Raw genomic sequence first — 25,095 nt, forward strand, 5'->3', positions numbered from 1 at the left:
GGTTTTCGAGAGACAGTCTCTGAATTGGACTTAGAATACAAGAAAGATGCTCAATTAATTAATTGCCAGGAAATAAAAGCAGTCCCTGTCCATCAACAGATGAGAGGATTAAAAAAAATCCGATACGTAAACAAAACACAAAGGAGTAGTATACAGCCCAGAAGAAAAATGAATTGGAGGCATTCACAAGGAAAGGGCTGCAAATGGAGACCATTATGCTAAGTCAAATGAGGTTGGCTGAGAAAGACGAGGATTGCATGTTTTCTTTTATAGAGAGAAGTTAAATTTAAAAGTGTGTGTATGTGTGTGTGTGTGTGTGTGCATGCAAGTGTGTGTGTGTTCATGAAACTAGAACAGTAATCAGAAGAAGAAGAAGGAGGAGGAGGAGGAAGAGAAAGGATCTCCAGGAAGGTGGGAAGTGTAGAAGGGAATAGAAAACACATTGCCTGGGGAAGGAGAGGGAGCCAGATGAAGTAGGGAAAGGAGCTATGAGAACAAAATGGGTTCACACAGAAGTATGACAATCCCACAGTGAAACCCGGCATGCCTTACATATACCCAGAGCAATTCAGGCTTTCTTTTAAAGATAGAAAAGAAACAAGCTGAAGGTATACAAAAAAGATAAAATTGGCCCTTTCTACTGCCCAAGCCTGTCCCCGGGGAAGCTCCCGAGACGCTCATAGACCAGCATTTCCATGTTTCCTCACCCTGCTCTACTCAAGTCTTTGGAAATATCCACATCCTCCTCTGGATGGCCAATTCCAAAACAACCTCCCTGGCTGAGGTATGCTCAATGGATAGAACACTGTCTACTAGGCATGAAGGCCTGCCATATTTTTATAAACACACACACACACACACACACACACACACATACTGGGCATGGTGGTGCTTACCTGTGACCCTAGCACATGGTAAGTAGAGACAGGAGGATCAGAGGTTCAAGGTCATCCTCAACTTATTTCAGGTGCAAGGCCAGCCAGGGGTACATGGCCAGCCTAGGTTCCATGAGACACTGTCTCAAATCATCAACCCCCCCAGACAATTGGAAGCTGGCCTTCGTGACTGTGATCCCTCCACGATCACCCTTTTTGACTGGGTAACAAGGCACCAACAACTTCAAGGGGAAAGAATTCACGGTTTTAACTTCGCATGTGTCAAACCGAGCAAACGACTTTATGCAAATGCAGCAAAAACAGGGCCCCCCAAAAGTCATCTTCATTAGGCTTCATTTCAACGGATCTAATATTAATTCCCAGGCAACAACACTCTTTGCAATGAAAAGCCTTGATTACTCTATAGGGGCTCCAGTGAATAGAGCCTTTGCTTAGCCACCTCTACCACTTCCCCCAGGGCTGAGAACAGCTCTCTCCCTTCCCTTCCCTTCCCTTCCCCTCCCTCCCTCCCCTTCTTCCTTTCTCTTCCCCCTGCTCCCTCTCCTCCCTCTCTTTCTTTCCACTTTGTAAAAAGTGTTCTTTCTTTAGGGTGAGAATACCAGCCGTGTATCTCCAGAGAAGACCCAACCCTGACCTTGGCAACAGGGTCACAGAGCACTGGGGGATGGGGAAGAGTAGGGGGTGGGCAGGGGGTGGTACAGAAGAGAGAGTCCACCACCCTGCAGGTGGTCAGTAACCCTCTGAATGACTGAGCACAGCATCTCTCCTGGCCTGGGCTGGAGGATGCAGAGCAAGGATTTCCACAGGCATAGAAACGCCACTGTCAGGAAGGATGACTCAAACCTGAGGGAGGTGGAAGCACACAGTAGCCATTCACACTGCACAGCACTGCTGCTGCTGCTGCTGCTGCTGCTGCTGCTGCTGCTGCTGCTGCTGCTGCTGCTGCTGCTGCTGGCCAGAAAGTGACCCAGAGAGAGCTGCAGTCCAGTCTGCAGAATGTGTCTTAGAAGCATCTTGGGTCTGTGGACCAACAGGAAGCTCTCCTTCGCCCTCATGGACCTGGCAGAAGAGCCTTCACCCCACTTGACAGAGAGAAGAGGTCCGCCGGATATCTGCTGAAAGGTCTTCTGAAACCTCAGTCGTGTGCTGGAAAGGCTCCAAGGTTTCACCATGATTGTTGTGAGTTTAACCTCTTAACACCAACTGAAACAGAAACACAGAAGGCTCCTCACTTTCAGCTGTGAACAAAGAGGGGACCTTCAGTTCACCTCCATGTTCTTCAGGTTGGTCTTGAAGAGCAGACCCAGGGGCCAGGGAGATGGTTCAGCAGGCAAAGGTGTTTGCCCTAAGCCTGATGATCTCAGTTTGGTCTCCAGGTCCCATGTGTCAGAAAGAGAGAACTGACTCCTGTGAGTTGTCCTCTGACCTCCACACATATAATAACAAGCATGGCATCCATCTCCAAACATGTGCACATGCGTGTCCAAACGTGTGTGTAAGCGCATACACATACGCGCACATCCAAAAAATGTAACTTTTTAAAAGGTAAAAAGGAACAGACCTGAATCCGAATCTTGACCAACAAGTAACTGTGTATGTGCATGTGCGTGCACATGTGTGTGCACATGTGTGTGCATGTTTCCCTAGCACAGAGCAGGTCGCTGAAGACACACAAAAGCAGCCTGCTGATGTCCTTCTGAAGGGACCCTGTGCTCCCAGCTGAGGCTCTCAGCAGCCAGGCTGAGGAGTGCTATGAAGGACAAGGGTATCTCCCAGCAGCAGCCTGGTATAAGCCAGGAGAGCAAGAAGCTCTGACTAGTGACGACCTTCCTCCCATGAGGGAAGAGTCCACAGGGACCAGAAAACACAGCAGAGACAGCCACACCATGAGCTTTCTGGGTGCCTGAGTCCTGGTGACTATCCACCAGGTCATGTCCCAGAGCCGTAGCATCAAATGTAGGAGGTTGGTCTGCTGCTGCCTACATTCAAATGCTAAATTCTGTCCCCCAAGATCTGATTGTCCCCAGAGGAGGAGATCCTCACACACACCAACTGATGCTATGTAATCTTGCTCCCCAAGTTAATTGGTCAATAAAAGGCTAAAGCCTATGATTAGGCAATAGATGGAAATAGGGTTTTCATTTACTTGGCTGGGAGTACCAGATAGAGACAAGGGGGACAGGGGTGGGGAGGGAAGGACACAGGGAAGGAAGCCGTCATGAGAGGAGATAGACTGACCTGACGGTGAGCACATGGCCAGGAGAAACAGCAAGTAACAGGGGCGTATGGCTGGGGTGTAAGTTAGAATAGCTTCAAAACTTGCCCAATCTAGGATTATAGCTTGGAAATAAAATATCTTGGTTGTGTATCTCTTATACAGGCTAGAATTGTTATACCATTTTATAATCAATGGGCAGGGAAACTGATGCTGGAGTTCAAACTTTGTTTTTTATAGATATGATTGTTTCATGTCCCTTATAGAAAGCCATGGGTTCGCTGTAATGCTTTGGCTCAAATACAGCATGTACTTTGGTTCCTTCCCTGTGACCCTCTTCCATAATAATTTCCTTTCTACTTTCAAGTCATACACACACACACACACACACACACACACACACACACACACACACAGATGATGGTTGGTGTCAATTTGACAGAATCCAGACTCAACTGGATTATGAGCCTCTGGCCATGATTGGGGGTGGGGAAGGTTGCTTTGAGGGGCGAAGACTATAGGCAGCACCATTTCCTAGGCTTTATAAATGGAGAAAGACAGATGAAGTGCTACATGTCCATTGCTCTCTGCTTCCTGATTAGGAACGCAATGGGACCAGCTGCTCAGACACCTGCTCCCTTGATTTCCCTCCAAGTACATTTAAACTTGAAGACAAAAAACAAAACAAAACAAAAAAACCCACTCTTTTCCCTTGGGTTGATTTTGTCAGAATGTTTTATCACATATAGCAAGAGGAAGAAAGACTCCTATGTGTGCATGGGTCAGGGGCTGTGTATACCTGGATTCCACATGGGGAAAAAATGTGATGTTTGTCTTTCTAAGTCTTGCCAGGGTCCACGATTCACTGAAGAATGACAACACACCCTGGACTCAAATAGAATGTAAAGGGCAGGAGTGTTTTATTCTGCAGAAGTCCAGCATGCTGGGATCTCCCATTACCAAGATAGAGAGGCAAACAAGTGAGCTCGCAGGCCTGATTTAAAGCACACCAGGGAATTCCAATGTGGGTGACCACTGTGTTAATCTGTTGGGTCCATCTCTAGGAGCATTCCATTACTGGGGTGTGGGGACTGGAAACTTGATAGGGTGGTCTGGAAACTGTTGCTGACCCATTGCCCTTGCCTCAGACCAGGTGACGGGACAAGCTTCTGAGGCCTAGACTTGCCTGACATTGCCAGTTCTTGGAAACAGAGATTTAGGCCTAGTCTCCTTAACTTCCAACTTGAAGCCTGCCATGGTCTGTCTTATTTTCTTAGTGGGATGTTCTCCGAGTTCATCCATTGTCTCTATCTGTTCACCTGCTGAAAGACATCTGGGCAGCTGCTGTCACTAAGCAACTCCACCTGCCTCATGAGAGCAGTCCTGTTCCACAGACACCAGGACTGCAGGAATAGCTCAGTGAGACAGGGATGGGGTTGGCACCACTGAGAATGAGGAGCAGGCAAGAGCCTTGAGCTGTGAAACCTACACCCCCGGTTAGGAACCATGGTGTCTGGCTAGCTCTGATCTCCTATGTGATAGATCAGCCACAAAAACACTTGAGGGACACCTGGCTCCTGTCCTTGTACTGCTGACCAGGTACTCTCAAGACCCTACAAAGGCCTTTGACTTAGAACCAGCCCAGTGTTTAAGAGCATGGTAACGTAAGCAGGTAGGAACTTCAAATATGATAAGCTCGGGAATGGAGTGGAGCTACTGATCAGCATCATCCCCGCGAGTGCTCACCATGTGATGTTTGTCCTAGTCATTCCCCAGCTGAAAACCTGACAAAGGGGCACTGTCCAAAGCACAGAGTTTTGGAACGGGTAGAGTCACACAGCTCGTAGAGGCGAGGACAAGATTTGAGGCTCATCTATCTGTCCCCAGAGCAAGGTTACTAATGCACAAAGGATCGTCGAAAGGGTGCCCGGCCAAACTTGAATTTCAGATAAATAAAACACTCTCGTCTTCATAGTCAACCCTGTGTCTGGATCAAACGCCTCCCCTGTAGATTCCAAATGAAAGAGGCAAGACCCGCTCAGGCCCCAGTGTCTCTCACCCTGCCAAGGCTGGGAAACCTGCTTGTGCACCCCTCTTTCCTAGCCACAACTGCAAAAAACAAACTCCTTACTCACTGCTTCTCCCCTCCCCTCCCCTCCCCTCCCTGCAAGCCCCAAGGCTCACCCCAGCCCTAGTCACTGGTGCTGTTCCAGAAGGAGAGGCTCCTGCCAAGGCAAAGCTGTTGGTTAGGCAGCAACCAATCGGGGCTGGACACACAGCGACACACAGCTGTGGCCTTTCTTGCTCTGAGCAGCTAGGATGCTCCCTGGAGCTTGGGAGTGGATAGAAAGAGCTGAAGGATCCTCCTGCTCCCTGAGGAGACCCTGGACACCAACCTTGGCGCTAGTCTGAGTGTAGATGTAGAAACAGATGCATCTCCTCTGAAAAAAAAAATTGGGAAGACCTGATTCAATTCTGTAGGGAAGTGGGTCTGAAGAGGAGGAGGACCCACGAACAACTCCACGCCCACCCCACCCCCGACACTGCGCTCCCCAATACTCTAAGCCGGAGTTTGTAACCACTAAGCTAGAGCACACAGCAGCGATGATGCAGATATCCTCTTTGTGGCACAGGCGGGAGGGAGGGATCCAGATGTGGATTTTGAGATTGCCATTTGGGGTGTGTCTTGGGGCTAAGTGCCATGAAGACACGCGGCACCCCTGCGGTTTTATGACCATGCTTAGCAATGAGTGATTGGTCTGTTTGGCTCTGCAGAAGAGGCCCAGGCCTCCAGGCCTGGCAGTGCAGCCCCCCTCCCCGTCCTGGGCCCAGCTGGGCTTGAGTGGAAGCACAGACTTCCTGCTGCCCTCCCAAGCCTTCCGTTTCCACAGAAGGGATTCTCAGCAGCCTCTGTGGCAGGTAACCACGGGCCTCTTTCTCTTTACAGCGCTTCTTTGCAACCACAAACATGTATGTTTTTGATAAAGCTCCGAAAACTGTACTAGACCCTGGGGGATCGCAGTGGCAAGGTGGGTGTTGAGAGGCTAGACTCAGCTACTCCAGAGGTAGCCTGTGCTGTTTGTAACAATTACAGTAATACACCTGAACCCCCATTGTCGACAGGGCCCGCCACTCGGGGGCTCATTAGTATTGTATTAGGGCTGCGTGGGGAAACAGATAATGGCCCATAATGAAAAATGCCAAATTTTCTATATAATAAAAATGAACTTGATTAATGGAAATCACTTTCGGGGAAAGAGTTACAGCGTGGTTAGAAATAAAAAATGATGTATTAATCCGACATTCTTACAGATGGTCCCAACCTCCTGACAACTGCTATTCATTTGAGATGCCATTAGCATGCATAATTATGCTAATTAAGTTGTAATTAAGCACCAATTCTTCGGAGGGCTTTTTTTGTCTATCATTCGCTACAACTCTATTGCTTAGAGTGCTTAAAGGCTTTGTGCTGGGTTCCATTCAAAGGGGGCTCCCAAATTTCTTAGGCAAGATTGAGCAGCTGAGGCAGGAATGGAAACTGAGATCGTTGTTTTGGTTAAAGAAAAGTCAGTAAATACCAGCGGGGTCTGCCAGTTGTTGATAAAATAATGAACGCTTTCCGCTAAAATAAGCGTAGTTCAACCCGGGGCAATTACAACGAGCACAGAATGTATCGTTATGGGTCGCCATAAAACCATTGTCAAAATACAGTGGTAGGTTTTAGTCCTTTCATTTAAAGAAAGGGGGACATAAGGAGTGCATTCAATAAGAAATAATTCAGAAAAAGTGTCTTTCGATATTTTATTTAAAGGAACATAAATCGGAAGCTAAAGATATCTCCCGGGGAGGGGGCGGGGCTTGGGGAGGCTGAGACCAACTCTCTGGTTCCAAGTGCTGTAGGAATGAGCCTTGTAAGTACATCGTAAATGACAGCACTCAAGCACGCTGGGATCTTTGTTTCAAAAATCTATGGAGGGAAAGGTAGACGTTTCCCAAAGGATGCTGTAAAAACCAGCCGTTTGACAATTTAACAATCAACGTCTGTCTGCCGACTTGACCGATTCTGTCTGCGGACCTAACCGATTTCTGCTTTTGTTCCCCGAGCATTTAACGGTCTGTATTAAGACACAGGCTAGAGTTTTGTTGCATTGTGGTTTTCTGCATCTTTTGTGGACAAGAGAGCCGGTAACAGTCCTGAAGCTTAAAACAAAGGAAGCAGATGGACATCAGGACCTGGGCGCATCAGCGTGATGACAAAAAGACTATCAGGAGCTCTTGCCCTGGGTGCTAAAGAGCTCACCTCCTTCCTTTCAATAGATTCTTCTCCCGTGGGCCAAAGAGCCGTAATTCAGAGAGATGCTAGCTAACTTAGAGACGCTCTTATTCTGCCCAACCTTGACTTTAACTGGTTTGAAAGAAAAAGATCCTGGACCGTTGCTCGTCTTAGCTAATGGCTGGGTGGAGTGTGGACAGGATATGCGTAAGTTGAAAAACTGCTTCTGAGGGAACCTTGATAGTTTGTGTGGTGTCTGTTGGAGGCCTATCTGCTCTCCCTCTTTAAAAATGATGTCTTACAAAAACAAAATCCATGAGGGGTCGGGGAGATCTCTTGGTTGGTTGAGTGGTCCCTGTGTAGTCCTAAAGAACTGGGTTCAGTCTGCAGCAGTGGAGTATAGAGCCAGCTGTGGTGACGCACACTTGCAACCCCAGCCCAGACAGGCGAAGACAAGGGGATCAGCGGAGCTCATGGCCAGGCAGCCTAGCCTTCCCAGTTCCAACCCGATGAGGGACCCTCATAAAACAAGGTGGACAGCATCTAAGGAAAGCTATCTCTGGCCTCCACACGCATGGGTGCACACACATGCACACACACTTATACACTGTACATGCACAGACATGCAAATGCACATAAAATTCCTTGAGGTGAGAGTTTTGTTTTTCTTTCTCTTCCAACCTCTCCTTGGATCTGATCTTTGCATTTGGTTTAACTTAAATTAAGTCTCTGGAAAAGTTAGTCTTCTGTGGGATGGAGGCTCTGAGGCAACCCTTCCTTCTGTTTAATCTTCACTTCTCTGCCTTCTGTGTATCGTGGAGAGAAACAGCTCTAGGCAAACTCCTGGAAGTCCACATCAGCCCGCCTGAAGCTGCCTCAGGTAAGTGTAGGAGAGCGTTCAGTTGCTTGGGCAAAGCATCCTCATCTGTGCAAAGGGTACATACTCACTGCTCTAACAGCTCATGTGTGACAGACAAGAACATGCAAGGACAGGAGAGATGAGGAATGGACCACTGTGCACATGTGGGATGCTTCTGCTCAGTGAGGATGCCTGGGGCTACAGGGTTTCCTTGGTGCCTAGTATTCAAATGCAGGCACTCTGTGGATACAAGCACCCTTCAGGTTCACTCTCAGCCATTATCACTTGCTCTACAGCTACTCTAACATCACTGAGTTCTAGGACTCCTGGATGTAAGCACAGACAAACAAAAAGTTACGTTGTAACTTCATACAAAGTTACATTTATACAATAGCAATGTAAGTGCTGTGGAGAAGAAGAAAAAGAGGAGAAAGAGGAGGAACACAAAGAGCAGGAGAAAGAGGAGGAGGAGGAGAAAAAGGAGGTGGAAGAGGAATAAGAGGAAGAGGAAGAGGAAGAGGAAGAGGAAGAGGAAGAGGAGGGAAGGGACGACAGGAGGGGGGAAGGGATATAGAGACAGGATAGAGCAGGCATGTGTTCTAGCCTGGTAACCTTTGCACAATCAATGTGGCCAAAGACTTCCCAGCACCGGACCCTGCTCCAGACCTTTCTTGTAAACTTGTTTTTCTTAATCGTGGGCCTCCACAGTGTTGATGGCTGCTTGGGGCATAAGGCTTGTTTGTATAATAATGTACATATTTTCTCATTTCCCCCGAGGAATGTTCTCCCTGTTAACGTCAATGACTCCATGACAATCAGAGATAGCAGAGTCGTAGGTATGACTAAAGTCTCAGCAGCCCTTAAGGCTGTGGAGAAGAACCCTAAAACATGAGTTGGAAAATATATAATTTCTCAACTATGCAAAATATAAAGATGCAGTATGATTTGTGTAAGGCACGTCACAGACCTAAAGGAACAGAGGCGGCTGCGCTGTGAGCCAACTTGTCAGAAAGATACTAAGGAAAGAGAGAAAGAGATTTACGGAGTGGGGATCACCAGAGATCCCACCCAGCTAAACATTTTGTTGATGCTTACAAAGGCAGACAGATTCCTCAGTTCAAGGTCAGCCTGGGACAGAGTGAATTAAGGCCCAGACCAAGTAGAAAGAGTAATTTCAGGTTTCCAGGTACCTTATCATCTGTGCTTAACAGAAGTGGGCAGATCTCTAAATTCTTTTGCAATGTCTAAAAGATGTGCTTGCTGCCTCCTAAGAACCAGAGGATGGGGGTCATGCATGGTGATTCATAGGGTGATCAAGTGGGAACCTGGAATAAATAACTAAATTAATATGTAAGTAAAAAACTGGGCTCTTGGTCTGCATGAGATGAGCTAACAGGAAGTGATAGCAGCTCCTTTTTAGAATTTTTCTCTAGTAGAGCTGAGCTGCCTGAAGATCTCTGGAGAGGGAATACAGCTCTTCAAGATTTTTTTCTAACAGGATTTCTGATTTTAGTGGGAAAATCCATGGATAGCAAACACAGCTCTTTTAAAATTTTTAATAACTCTTTTAGAGCTTTCTTCTAATAGGATTTCCGACTTTGGTGAGAAAACCCAAGAATTATAAGTAAGGAGAGCGAACACAACTCTTTTAGCATGCTCTCTAGCAGTTATCCAGAGAAGGTTTTCTGAAGAGCAAACGTAGCTCCTTTAGAAACTTTTTCCGGCTTTCTGATTTTTATTGGAAAGCCCAAGACTTACTTTTAGAATTTTTCTAACAGGATTTCTGACTTGGTTGGAAGGTTCAAGAATTTTTCATAGTAGCTTTCCTGTGGGTTTCCTAGAGAGCTTTTAGAATTTTTACTAACATAGAGAGCTGTCTCAACTAGAGAGAGTTGTCTCTAGCAGAGAGCTGTCTAGAGCAGAGCAGAAAGCACACACACACACACACACACACACACACACACAACACACACACACACTCACACACACACACTCTCACACGGACGGGGGCAGGAAGAGAGATAGAGAGAGAGAGAGAGAGAGAGAGAGAGAGAGAGAGAGAGAGAGAGGAGAGAGAGAGAGAAGAGAGAAAGAGAGAGAGGGAGAGAGAGAGAGAGAGAGAGAGGTCTAAAAGCTGTCTTGAGCAGACTACAGAGCCAAGATCTATCTACATAGAGATGTCCAGGCCTTTACCATGCTTGAGTTCCTGTCCTGACATTTTGATATAATTTGAATAAACCCTTTTCTCTCCAAGTCTCTTTGGTCATTGTTTTTCATCATATCTATACTAATCCTAAACAAGACAGTCATTATGTGACAATCTGGTGGGGTAACTTTATAAAAAGAGGGATTGGACCAATCCTATCTCATCTCCTGCTTGATTTTAACCTCAAAAAAATAGAGGCACAGAGGGAGGCCTTACAAACCTCCTATTAGATTGTCTCAGCATTCCTTATGAGGTTCATATTTAAAAGGAGAATCAAGGTGGGAGGCAAAAACTGACTCCTGCAAGTTTTCCTCTGACCTCAACACATATGGTACAGCACATGTGCACCTCAACACACACAAACAGAGACAGAGAGAGAGACAGAGAGACAGAGAGACAGAGAGAGAGAGAGACAGAGAGAGAGAGAGAGAGAGAGAGAGAGAGAGAGAGAGAGAGAGAGAGAGAGAGAGAGAAACAAAAGCAAAAGAAAATTTAAAGGAAAAAACTTTACCGGTCAACTCCATCATCATCATCATCATCATCATCATCACCACCACCACCATCACGTCCTCTTCCTCCTCCTCTTCCTCCTCCTCCTCCTCCTCCTTCTTCTTCTCATATATTACATCTTGACTACAATTTTCCCTTCCTTCTATCCTCCCAGTCTCTTCCCAAACTTCCCCTCTCCCACAGATCCATTCCTCCTCAGTTTCCCTTCAGAAAAGAGCAGGTGTCCCAGGGATATCAACCAAACATGTCGCAACAAGTTACAGTAAGACTAGGCACATGCCCTCAGAATAAGGCTGGACAGGTAACCCAGTAGGAGAAAAGGAGTCCCAAAAGTAGGCAAAATAGTCAGAGATAGCCTCTGCTTCCACTGTTAGTAATCCCATGGGGACACCAAGCTACTCAATCACAACATATATACATAGGACCTAGGTCAGACCCATATAGGCTCCTTGATTATCAGTTCAGTATCCATGAACCCCAATGAGCCTTGGTGAGTTGATTCTGTGGGCCATTTTCTTGTGGTGTCCTTGACCTCTCTGGCTCCTGTAATCCTTTCTCTTCCTCTCCTCAGGATTCCCTGAGTTCTGCCTAATGTTTGACTGTGGGTCTCTGCATCTATTCCCATCAGTGGCTGGATGAAGCCTCTTTGATAAGGATTATGCTAGTCTCCTAAGATAGCAGAATAACGCTAAGAATCATTTTATTGATATGGTGGCACTCTTGATTGGGCAAATGCCAAGATGTCTAGTCTTTCATGTTTCCATAGATCCATGGAGCAGCAACGAGGGGGCGACCAGCAGGTTTTTAATCCTAGAAATGCTGGAATGCTTAAATAGCAGAAATCAGTCATCTTAGATGATATGGAAGAAACATCTTACTAAAATCACTGTTAATTCACATCAGAGAGTTGTAGGAATTTAAAAGGTAAAGATTTGCTGGAGAAGAGGGTGCTGAGGATTGAACTCAGGGTCTTGTTTGTGATAGGAAAACTCTACCATTTGTGCTACACCCCAGCCCAAGAAGAAAATATTTCACTTGATACAAAGTGATTTCTAAAATCTTGTTGTAAAATTCAAAACAAGATCAGAAATATTAGAAATATTGATTTTAAAATCAGGAAAAAGAGACTACAGACAATAGCTTGGTAGTCGAGCATATGCCTAACATACAGAAAGCCCTGGTTCAACCCCTGATACTGCAAAAGAATAATGACAGGAAGAGGAGAAGGAAGAGGAGGAGGATATGGAGACAAAAACAAAGATAAAAAGAAGATTTTGAAGTCAGGAGTAGTTAGGAAAAAAGGCAAGCATGTCTTCTGTAACACACTATTGTTTTTCCTAGAAACCAAAGTTGGACATTAGAAATGATTTTTTTCTTTCCTTTTTTTTTTAGCTTACAAAGCAATTTATTAACAGAAAATAACTTGAGAAGTCCTGTTCACAGATGACGACCACCCTTCCTTCGAGTGCTGTCAGAGGGGATGGGGGTGACATCCTCACTCCACCCAATCTTCATCCCAGAGCGAGCAAGAGCTCTGAGGGCTGTCTGGGCTCCAGGTGCAGAGGTCTTGGTCCTGTTTCCTTCTGTGGCCCAGAGTTTGATATGCAGGGCAGTGATGCCCAGCTCCTTTCACCTCTGGACCAAATCCTGTGCAGCCAACATGGCTGCATATGGAGAGAACTCATCTTGGTCAGCCTTCACTTTCATTCCACCAGTTACTCAGCAGATGGTTTCCTTGCCAGAAAGATTGGGAACATGGACAAAGGTATCACTGAAGGATGCAAAAATGTGGCAGACACCAAATACATTCTCTCCTTCAGCCACCTGAGGTCCAAGGCTGATGACTTGTTCTTCCTTCTTTTCCTTCCCCTTGCAAGGTGCCATTTCTAAACATCGTCTCCAGACCAGAAATGATTTTTTCTATATATGTGTTATTAAAAAAAATCCCCCAAATATAAGAAATAAAAAGCACTGTGCTTTAAAAATTAGCTTGGCATAGTGTCTGAAAATGGGTTCAAACCGAAAATAATTCTACAAACCAGTGCCATCCAACTAGACAATGGCATAGGAAAGGGTCACAGCATTCTGTCACTAGGAAGGAATGGAGCTATTTAAATCTTAAGGTCATAGGGTGGGGATCTAATAAGAATTATCAAAGAATCTAAGATTTTATAAATGGAAAAAAGCCTGTACTTGTAAGCAGCTAAATTAATATCATTAGCAATTCAAGACCTGAGGGATTGATAAGTTCAATACAGTTACAATGAAAATCCCAATGGGGGTCCTGTCCCCACTTCCTACTTCCTGCAGATACACTTGGATTCCAGGTGCTGGTGCTGATGTGTCTGTCTTTTGTCTGCTTCTGGAGATCTGAACTCAGGTCATCAGGCTCGAGCCTTAAGTTTGCTGTACCCTCTGGGCCATCTCTGCAAAGCCGAGCTTTTCCCCATTAGACTCTCTAGGTCCCCAAGTGTGCACTCTAATAAAACATAAAACACCCCCTCCAGAAGAAACTAAGAAACATGGTGGTCATCTGTGAATACAAAACAAATACAAAGAACAGCGGATAAAAGCACGAACTTGAATATTCATTAGAAGAAAACCATAAACTGTCATCTTCATATGTTGAAAACTATGGCGCATATAATGGAACCATTGGGTCTATGTATGTGCTGATTTTTAAAAGCAGATTGGGTCAGGATAACGATAATGTGTCAACAGTGCATTTCAACCTCCATCAGCTCTTGGTGTTTGATTATATGTAATAAATACAGAATTGTGAAAGAGAAGGACACATCCATCCACCCCAGTTTTGCCTGGGGAAGAAAGGAGGGAAACAGTTCTGATGAGTTCAACAGGTTTCCCAAGATGCCCGCACAGTTTATGAAATAACAACTGTTAAAATTTTAAATCTAAGTCAAAAATGTCAACATGTTAAACTTCATTACAGCTAATGGGAAGCCCGCATTATATTGCTTTTATGATTGACTGACTTGTGCTAAATGTGCTAAGCACTCCATAAATACAGTTATTGGATTCTTGATGCTGAGTTTAAAGCCTGGCTCAAACACATCAGTTAAGAGAGAGTTTATGGCTGCACAGACTTCAATAAAGGGCAGGGACAGCTCTGGCAAGAACAGATCTGCTGCAGATCATGGCAGTTTGCTTGGACTACTGAACCGACACCATCAGATAGATTTTCTCACTGGTTGGTGCCTAACATTTCACATAAAATAATATTGCCACAATTCTACAGTGTCTACTGCCACTGCTGTTGACAGCAATAAACATTTATGTAGTGCCAACTGTGTACACAGCACTAGCCTATGCACCTCATATTCATTAAAGGAAAGGATCTTTTGAACAGCATCATTTAGTGAAAGAAGAAAACAGGCAAAGTCACTCTGCTGGTGAAGAGAAAACCTGGGGATTGAATTCAGACACTCATGCTGCCTTCCCAACTCTGGAAAGTGCTTTTTACCACTTCATAGACAGTGGGGTTATTGGGTGGTTCTGTTTTTGTTTTGGTGATACATGGGGATTGAAGCCATGGATTCACACGTTCTAGAGAAAAGAAGCCTTCTACCACCTTCTACCACTGATCTACGTACTTAGCACCCCTGTCTGGAGTGCAAATTTCTGGATATGTCAGGTGATGCAGACTCACATGGTGTTTTGCTAAGGCAAGGCCCAAGGGAAGATACAGGATATTTGGAGCAAGTATAAATAGGACTCAACAGACAGTGATGGCACACTTGCATAGCTAGCCTTGCAACATTTAGTTGGTCTTGAGTTTTCATCTTTGCTTAATCTTTACTTTGTTGAGAGGAGTACAGCAGAGAACTTCTCCTGGCATCCCAGCTGTCCCAGTAGCTCTGGCTGACTCATGCCGATTCAGAGAAGGCCTGGTGGTTTCTGCTGGATTGTACCACTGCTGCTGATTCACATTTGATATCCTGAAACTACTGAACTGGATTGCTGGTATCCTGAGAGATTGGAATCACCCCCAAGGAACTACTTCTAAACAAGTCCACATCTCCTTGTCCTATTTATAATCTTTTCTCCCTTACCTTTGGATAGTGGGCCAGAAGGGAGTTCAGGGCATTTGAGAACTTTTATTAAAAATTATAGGTTTTAAGAATTAAGAGGTATACTCTTAATTCTCATTTCTACACAGAATGACACAAAGTCACTCAAGCTGGTCTTGAACTCACTCTGTAGCTCCAGCAGGCCTTGGACTTGTGATTCTCTTGTCTATGCTTTCCAAGGAACTGTATTTGCAGGCATACACTACCACACCTGGATTTTGTGTGCCTTTTAAATTATTTTTCATGTCAATCTCCTTTTTTTTTCTTGAAGAAGGTAGATCCCCTTTCTGACTTAAAACTTGAAAACACAAGGAATGGTTGAGAACAGTGTGTCCAAGCCATCATCTGCAGTCAAAGATGAGAGAAGGACAAAAGTCATGAAAAATTAAACTTTCTAGGAAACTATAAATTTAGAACAAATAAAGAGATTAGCAGAGAAAATAAAGACTCAGTTACCCAAAGAGTAAGATATATGGATAATAGGTATTAGATATAATTTTATTATTGTTAAGTAGCTTTTATTCACCAGGTATAATTGTCATCTCAGAGGCTTATTGCCAAATAAACTCATTCTACCTCTTCCTGAACTCTGGCTAGCTGGTTCAACACAGCCTTCCTGGCTCAAACTCCCCTCCCCAAGCTGACTGATTCAATCTGGTTTCCCTTGGGTTCTCACCGAATCACTCTGCTTCTCCTCAAACTAACTCTGGAAATTTGTTCTCATTTTCTGACTCCTTATACTCTGGTTTCAACGGCTTCTGCTAACCTGCATTGAACTGCATGAACTTATGAACGAATTAAACTCCACTGCACTGTACTCACTGCACTGACTCCTAGCTGACTGAATTCTCCTGCACTGAATGGCTGAACTGAACTAAACAAAGGAATAAACCCAGACCTCACAGTTCTCAAATTCTTCCTGAAGTGCTGCAAATGTTCTTTGTAAACAGCCCTCTGTAAATTAAGAAATCCATCAAAAGGTGATCACTGTATGATATCTTAAGTGACTGAATAAATGCTTTTCTTTCCTACTTTTGGAGAAAGAAACGATGGATTAGAATGATTGACTCCTGGGACCTGGGGTTAATCATGGTTTCAATCCTGATGGAAATAATTTAGAATATGTTCTTCTTTAAACTTCCATATCTAAAAGTCATTTAAAGTTGATTTTATTTTGACTTTTTATGCATGAATGTTTGGATTGTATGTATGTATTTTACCACATGCACATATAGTACCCACAGAAGCCAGAAAAATGGTATCAGCTCCCCCATAAAACTGAAGTTATAGACAGTTGTGAGTCACAGTGTGGATGCTAGGAGCTGAACTAGGGTCCTGTGAAAAAACAGCAAGTGGTCCTATCAACTAAGCAATCTTTCCTGTTCCTCTAAAAGACATTTTACATGATATAAAACTAACATCCATGTGGCAAGCCCATCCATTGTACAAGAAGCTTTTGGTCAGTGGTTCAGAAAACTATGAATGGTCTTCCAGGAAGGCGCTGTACAGGTTCTTAGGTATGCATCTGTGGTGGTTTGAATAAGAATGGTCCCCATGGGCTCTTAGTCACCAAGAAGTGGCACTACTTGAGAAGGATTAGAAGGTGTGGCCTTGTTGGAGTAGGCATGGCCTTGTTGGAAGAAGTGTGTCACTTGGGGGGGGGGGTTAGGGTTGGAGTTTTGAAAAGTTCACACCAGCCCCAACATGGCTCTCTGCCTTTGTCTGAGGATCAGGATGTTCTCAGCTACTTATCCAGCACCACACCTGCTGCTACACTCCCTGTCAAAATAATCTATTAAGTCTCTGAAGATATAAGCAAGCCCCAATTAAATGGTTTCCTTTCTAAGAATTGCTATGGTCATGGTATATTTTTACAGCAATAAAATACTGACTGAGACATCATCTACTTCTAAGTCAAGCTATTCTCTTTATTCAAGAGTATTAATTACCCATCTCCTTGTTCTGACAAACACCCAAGGAGAAACAACATATGGAAGAAAAAGGTTAACTTTTGTTTGTAGTTTGAGCCATGGTTGGCCAGACATGGAGGTGACGCAGCTTGAAGCTATGATAGCAGGAGGGTATGGCAATGTGTTCATAGCTCTACAGACTAGAAAGTTAAGGGAGAATGAGCCAGCAGCAAGACCAGGCTCTGACACCTAAAGCCCATCCCCAGTGACTCAATTCCTCTAGGTAGGTAACCATTTTCTAAAGGTTCCACAATCTCCGAGGACAGATTCACCATCTGGGGACCAAGCATCTGAACACATGAGACTGTGGGGATGGGGTGGGGTTTCATATTGAAGCCACAGTGGAAAGGAAAGCAGAGACCTAAAAAAATCTCATGACGGAAACATGATCTCCAAACAGCAAGAGCCCTGGTATATCCCATTCTCAGGACAGTGAAGAAGAGACAATTTGGAAAACAATGGAGCCATGGAAGTGATAGGTGTCTAGACTCAGAAACAGAAGATGGATGAAGTGACTGAATGGGACACATCGTGGCGCTGAATGGGGAGTGGGAGTGGAGATGGCGTGAGTGCGTGGGGTAAAGGAAAGGAGGTGTCAAGAATAGCCCCTGTCTTAGTGTTCTGTCACTGTAAAGAGACACCACGAAGGCAACTTAGAAGAAAGCATTTAATTGGGGGCTTGCTTACAGTTTCAGAGAGTTAGCCCATTATTCTCACACTAGGGGGCATGGCGGCGTGCAGGCAGGCAACCATGGTGCTGGAGAAGTGGCTGAGAGCTACATCCTGATCTGAAGACAGCACAGAGAGAGGGAAACAGAGAGAGAGAGAGAGAGAGAGAGAGAGAGAGAGAGAGAGACAGACAGACAGACAGACAGACAGACAGACAGAGAGACAGAGAGACAGAGAGAGAGACAGAGAGACAGAGAGATAGAGAGACAGAGAGACAGAGAGAAACAGAAAGAGTAAGAGAGGATAGAATAGGAGAATGGCCCTGACTTGGGCTTTTGAAAACTCAAAGCCCACCCTGGGTGACCTCCTCCAACAAGGCCACACCTCCTAATCCTTCCCAAACAGCTGGAGACCAAACAACATGTTTGAGCCTATGGGGGCCATTCTCATTCAAACCACCACAAACCCGCTAGCAGGCTGGAGTAGTTGCGTCAGTGGTGGAGTGATATATCTGAACAAAGCTTCTAGATGTAATTTTCTACAAAGTCCCAGTATATAAACTGAGCCAGAAATGGCTCTGAACATCTATTCTAGAAAAAGTATTTTCGCCTGTCAAACTCTTAATTTTCTCAAAAGCAGTGAATCACCAAAGAGCATCTGGGTCTATGAGTTCCTGTTGGTAGAATAATTTCTTGTGCATTTTGATCAAGATGAGACAGTTACACAAACTCTAAACATATTTATGAAATTAAGGCCAGGAGCCTCTGAATCCTTAGAGCACTGGTCTATGGGCTCCCACTGGTCCAGACTTGGCAAAGCTGCCCGCATACCTCCCTCTCTACTTACTGTCGGTGAGAAGCTAGGAGCTTAGACCCCACAAACCACTTGACAGGTGAAAACAAGATGAAAAACTCCCAAAGGGCCAGGCAATCTGCATTAAGGAGGGTGAGGGATTAACTCCCTGCACCTTCCAAAGCCAGATTCGAGTTCTCAAAGAAAACTGGTGTCTACTTTATTTCAGAAGAATATAGCTGAAAAGTCTGAAATTAAAAAGGTGAGAAGATCAGGGTCAACAAAATGGCTTGGGGTAAAGGTTTTTGCTGTCAAGTCTGGCAACCTGAATTCCAGCCCCAGAAATGTACACTGTGACATGTATAACACACACACACACACACACACACACACACACACACACACACACACACCAGATGTTAAATGTAAAAAAAAAAAAAACCCACATTTTAATGAGAACATGTAAGTGCATGGTGAGGTATACCGTAGGCACTCAGTAAGTGCATCGCCTGGCTTGATCTGGATCATAGAAAGGAGTCCTCTCAGTCCAAAGAGTTAATGCTTCTCCTTAACCTTCATCCACACCTGAACTTGCAGATACCAGTCTTGGTGGGTCACAGGTCACAGTTTCAGTGAAGATGGCATTTGTCTTACTTTAGGATCTGGGTGTCCTTCTCAGCTGGTAGCTCTTATCTGGAGAAGAGGGTATTAAGAGACAACCATGCATTGGAATAGAAACCTAAAGTTGCCCTTGAGGCTCGTAGGTGGGTCTAGACACAGCGCAGGCAAAGTGGATGAGAAGACAGTCTCCCTAGGAGAGTGTCCCCGGTACATTACCACTAGATAAGCAGCTAGAGAGAGGACTCTGGTTAAGAGTGTTTGCAATACTCTTGCAGAGAACTCATGTACAGTTCCCAGCACCTACATCAGATGGCTCTCAATTGCCTGTAACTCCAGCCCCAGGAGATCCAAGCCCCCTTCTGACCTCTGGAGACTGCATGTATGCACATAGAATCAGATACACACATACATTTAAGTAAAGAATTAAATAAGTATTTTTATTATTGTAAGTCTTGTAAAGAACTTACTTTGTGGCTGCCATGACTCTCATCTATCGTTTTCCTCTTTTTAGAAAAATTATTTCGTTTTTAATTACAGGAAATTACACGTACACCTGTGGGGATGTGTGCATGTGTGCACATGCATCTGTGGAGTCCAGAAAATCAAGTCAGATCCCCTGGAATTAGAGTTTAAGTCACCGGTGGTTGTGAGCCACTCTTCAGGCATGGATTCTGGTCTTCTGGAAGAGCAGTAACCATTAAGCCGTCTCCCCAGCCCTTTCATTTTCCTCGTTTCTTCATGAGTGGTTTTCATATGAATAAAAGATGAAACCAGGACACAGACCCACTACAGCGGAGAATTTTTTCATCTCCCAGTCGGGTTGTTGCTATGTAATCTTCATCCCAGATATTCTCTGAGCAATCTGACAGCACTCCCATTGCTCATGTGCGGCGTGAGCTGGAACAGTGGCGCTGGCAAAGTGATTCAGTGCATGGAGGCCCTTCCACCAAACCTGGTAATCTGAATTCATTCCTGGGGCCCAATCTGTGGAAGGGAAGGACCCACACATGTGTACCCCACCAATCCGCACACACCACACCACACATTACATGCACACAAACATGCATGCCTGTACAAACACTCATGCACACATACACAATAAATAAATACTAAAATTATAATAATTTTTTTAACGAAGTAAGCACGAATAGATGATTTGGGGATGAGCAGGGAAAGAAAAAATCTCCAGATTGGACAGTCAAGAAAAACATCTCTAAAGAGGGAGCATTGAAGATAAGACCTCAAGAAAGAAGCTTGCTGTGAAAAACGCCAGGAAGGAAAGTGATTTTTTTCTGTCTTTACAGGAAGAGCAATAAAATGATAAATATTTCCATGGTAACTTTTAATGTCCCAAGCATTTCTGCATGCATTGCTCTGCATCACCCCACACTGGCAAAGACTTAGAAACAGCCCCGACTTGAGGTCCACCACAGCCTGCGTCCAGTTATTTGTTCTCATGACCCTCCCCTATTCTGTAGGTGGGTTAGTTAATCTTGGTTAATCATTGCCCAACATCAGTAAATGCTGGCATAAAGGTCAGCAAACTTGGGGATAAAGAGATCCTCCAATTAGTTAAAAATTAGTAGACAGTGATGCCTATGGCCAGGGCAAAAAGTATCAAGCTGCCATCATTCACAAAGCAACTGCTTGTTCCTTGGAGAAGGCCACATTTGGCCTGTCTAATGAGCCTTGAAACCTTGAGCAAACACATTCTGAGTCTACTGCAGAGGCAAGCAGAGGGCAACAAAGAAAAGATCATTAAACACTCTGATTGGATGTAAGTCTTTCTTTGTGGTGGAGTAGCCCTGTGTGCTGGATAGTTTTCATTGTCAACTGACATAGCCCAGAATCACTTGGGGAATCTCTGTGAGGACCCCCTTCTTTGTGATACTTTACATGGAAGGACCCATCCGCTGTCCACTGTGAGTGGCACCATCCTGTTGGCTTGTGCTTTTATACTGAATAAGAGTAGAGAAAGCTACGTGAGCACGGGCATGCATACCTTAACTCATTGCTCTCTGATTTTGACTCTGGATGTGAATGTGACTGACTGCTTCAAGTTCTTACCTCCTTAATGTCCCCGCAAGGATGGCCTTTAAACCTGCAATTGTGAGCTGAATAAACCATTTCTCTGTAAATTGCCTTGTGACAGCGGGATGGGGGAAGTGAGTGAGAAGAGAATCCACTAAAACATACTTGTTTGAAAATGCCACAGTGAGAGCTAATACTTTAGATGGTATCTTTCCTTTAATAATATCTTTTTAAATTGCTTTGCCAAGCTATTTTCTCACAGCACTAAGAAAGGAAACTAAGGCAACCCATGACCCTAGCAAGTCATCAGGGAGAAATGTAACCAGGATGATCCTCCCTTCCCTTTCTTTCTACGTGTAATTCCCAACTTCCTCCTCTTCCACTCCATATTGAACATGGAGGGCATTTTCCCCAAAGAGTCGGAGCTGTCGGTGTGAATGTAGATGTGCCATTACACACAGCCATAATTGCTGACCTGCCATGTTAACTACTGAAACACAACACAAATCTGCTCAACACAAATCTGGAACCATACACCCAAATAAACTTTCTTCCATAAATTGGTCACTTTTGGCCATGTTGTTTTTGTCCTATCACAGCAACAGAAAAGAACCTGCTGTACCACCCATCCCCCTCTTCCCCTGTACATCTTTCCTCAGCTTTGTCCCTTCCTCCATGAAGCCCTCTAATGGCCCATCCCTCCACCTTAACCTGTTAACACCTTAGTTGACTATCAAATGGACCTCAGAGCTCAAGATTCTAAGAACCAAAATAAGACCTTTGTGACCCTCAAAATTACATACACACACACACACACACACACACACACACACACACACACACACACACTGACCTGCACACTCTACTGAGCTTCCTTTCCTCTCTAGTAAGTTTTCTCCATTGTAGAACTCAGTTCATATTAACAACTCATGCCTTGTCAATGCCTTCTGGGCAGCTAATTCTCCTTATCATTTCATTTGGGTTTTAACTCCACCTGTTGCTGGATTATACACTCTTGGGGGAAAAAAAGACTATACCTTGAAATCTGAGATTTCTAAAGAGTTGTCTACACCAAGATTCAACAGTGTGTTCATTCCACTGTGTGGTTCTGTTTATGGAAACCTGCATAAAATTTATGTCCTGATTTACTTTTCTCTCGTGGCTTTATTTTTTGAGAACATATTAATATTCCCAAAGACTTTCAAAGCATTCTATTCAGGTTGATCCTCTCATGCTTAAATAATTAGGAACACCTACAAACACATACACACACACACACACACACACACACACACACACACACACACACACACCCCAATTCTCCAAGCCCTAGAATAAGCATATGCATCAGGGATGGGGATGAGGGAACATTTTATGTTAAAGATAGTCTAATGTGAGCTTGTATAAAGAAGCACTCAAGCTTTCTGGAGACACAGATATCATAGTCCCACTCTCAGAGGCTCCAGCAAACTGGACTTAGTCCCAAGAAGGCTTGCACTGTTGTTACAGGACACTGGTGGTCCAAGGACCACTGTCTGAGAACCACTGACCCATGCCTTTGAGAGTTCCTAAGACGCTTGGGTCTGTATTCTAATGCTGCAGAATAGGAATTTCTGACACTCAGGTCCTCAATACAGCTCTTAATCCAAATCAACCAGCTTCAAGACCACATTTTCACTACATGAGTACCATGAGCAGGAACTCTAGAGGATGCTTTTATACACTTCATCACTCCACCACACCCTGAAAACATACCCAACATTATTCTCAATCCACAAATAAGAATAAGATAGGACTGAGGTGAATTGTTCTGGTTTACAAAATAACTCAATCGTGTCCTTTGAGATGTTCAAGGGGTGGAAGTACTGATGATCCAGGTTAGATATGAGTGTGAGCATGTGTGTGAGAGCATGTGTGTGTGTGTGTGTGTGTCTGTGTGTGTCTGTGTGTCTGTGTCTGTGTGTATATGAACATAATAGATATGTATTGATATATATTGGTATATATGTATGTATCACAACTGGTCAGAATGCAGAAACCTACTGATCATGGGGATGTCGATATAGCTATAACAAAACCCTTATACCCAAGGTTCAGGGACCATACAAGAAGAGGGGATGGAAAGACTGTATGAGTAAGAGGACCAGTGTGTGTGCTTCAAACCTGTGTTTCCTATAAATGACAGGGAAGCAGCACCCATGAGTTCTCAACTGTATAACATGAACAGTGGCACCACCAATTGATATGACAATAGGGATGGAAAACTCCCACAAGCCCCTACCTCTAGAAAGACTACAAGCAGCTAACGATTACTGAGAGGCAGTGTCAACCTTGCCCATGCTTAAGCCCCTAAATGGTTACCCAAAGCCAAGTGGTCAGCCCTAAAAACATGCTACAAAGCATACCCAACGGGCTCAGCAGGCTACACTTGTATGTGTGCTATTATAAACAAAGAAAAGTAGTTTAATGAAAAGAAGCCATAAATTTGAGAGGGAGCAAGGGGTTTCAGATTCATGAGAAAGGTTGGAGGAAGGGGAGGGAGTTGGAAAATTATGTAACTATGAATACACATGTATGAGAAGTTCAAGTTATATTATAGCTATCATAAAAATACTACATTGCTCATAAATTATTTTATTATAAAAAATCATATACCTTACCACTTTAACAGATATTTCTACTTCCTAATCTCCACTCTCTTTACTAATACTGAACAATCTAGGTCCATATACTGTTTCCTCAGACTGCAAATAGGTTTCATGGAGTGAAATATGATGTGGGCCTCCTTCCAGATTATGTGGGACTGAGCAAGGAGTCCTTGTCTCAAGGAGTAAATTCTGCTGTGGGTAATCCAAAAACTATGCACAAAACAGGCATCCAAATTCTAATCAGCAAATATTTTTAAAAGCTTGTATTTGTATATTTGATGTGCGCCCTAATTAGACCAGAGCATATTTAATTAAGTGTGTCAGCCCCAGTGGAAACCACAGAGTTCAATGCCAACAAAGCTGACACAGGTATCTGCTTCTCAAACCCCTTTTGTTTAATGCTTCAACCATGTTAAGTCAATCTGTAACATATGGGCAGTTCTCCCACTACGGATTTATCATTCGGGTGTTGCTCTCTGCGAATTAATGCAATCAAACTCCTGCCAGTGTTAATTATTTTTCTCTGAGAAGCAAATCCCAGAATTTAGCGATAACCAGCTGTGATTTACTGCTGGCAGGGCAGCAGTATAAGAGACTTAACGCTGTCTGCCACAGCCGGGGTGGATGGGGAGAGGCTGTGGTGCTCTGGGGCTGACCTAAGCTTTTCCTGAATCTAGACACCGGTGATGTTCTTGGCACTTACCACTCCCACTTCCCCACCAACACACACACACACACACACACACACACACACACACACACACACACACACACACACACACACACACACTTTAGGAGCACATACCTAGTAGTTTCCAGTAAGTGTCACTTCTGGAAGTCTTGCTTGTTGCAAGACAATTGAATGCCCAGGAGAGTGTGTTAAGTGGCATATACTACACCCTGCACTTGCACCCAAACTACATTCTCAGGTTCCGCTTTTAGAACACACTTCCTGGAGATAGGGTCTTTACCTCTGCCATGCTCTATCCAATGGTTGGAGTGCTTTTCCTTACTGTGGCTTACAATGATCAATCACTCCTCCCATGATGTTGGCTTCAATGTCACTCCACTCTGACCGTCCCTCTGACATACAGGTCTCAGCACACTGAATTGTTTTTCTTTTTTTTTTTAAATTGGGTATTTTTTAATTTACATTTCAAATGTTATCCTTTATGTTTCCCAGACATAAGCCCCCTATCCCATCCCCCTCCCCTTCTTCTTTAAGGGTGCTCCCCACCCACCGCCCGACATTCCCCTACACTGGGAGTCCTACCTTGGCAGGGCCAAGGGCTTCTCCTTCCATTGGTGCCCAACAGG

At 44.4% G+C, this 25,095-nt stretch overlaps 1 pseudogene; it reads right to left on the reverse strand.

Annotated features, from left to right (window-relative positions):
* Positions 1-12,140: 12,140 nt before the first annotated feature.
* The window catches only part of LOC120098592 (uncharacterized), a 39,738-nt pseudogene continuing 26,783 nt past the window's right edge, over positions 12,141-25,095 (reverse strand).

Source organism: Rattus norvegicus, chromosome 19, assembly GCF_036323735.1.
Source record: "Rattus norvegicus strain BN/NHsdMcwi chromosome 19, GRCr8, whole genome shotgun sequence".
NCBI classification, from domain to species: domain Eukaryota; kingdom Metazoa; phylum Chordata; class Mammalia; order Rodentia; family Muridae; genus Rattus; species Rattus norvegicus.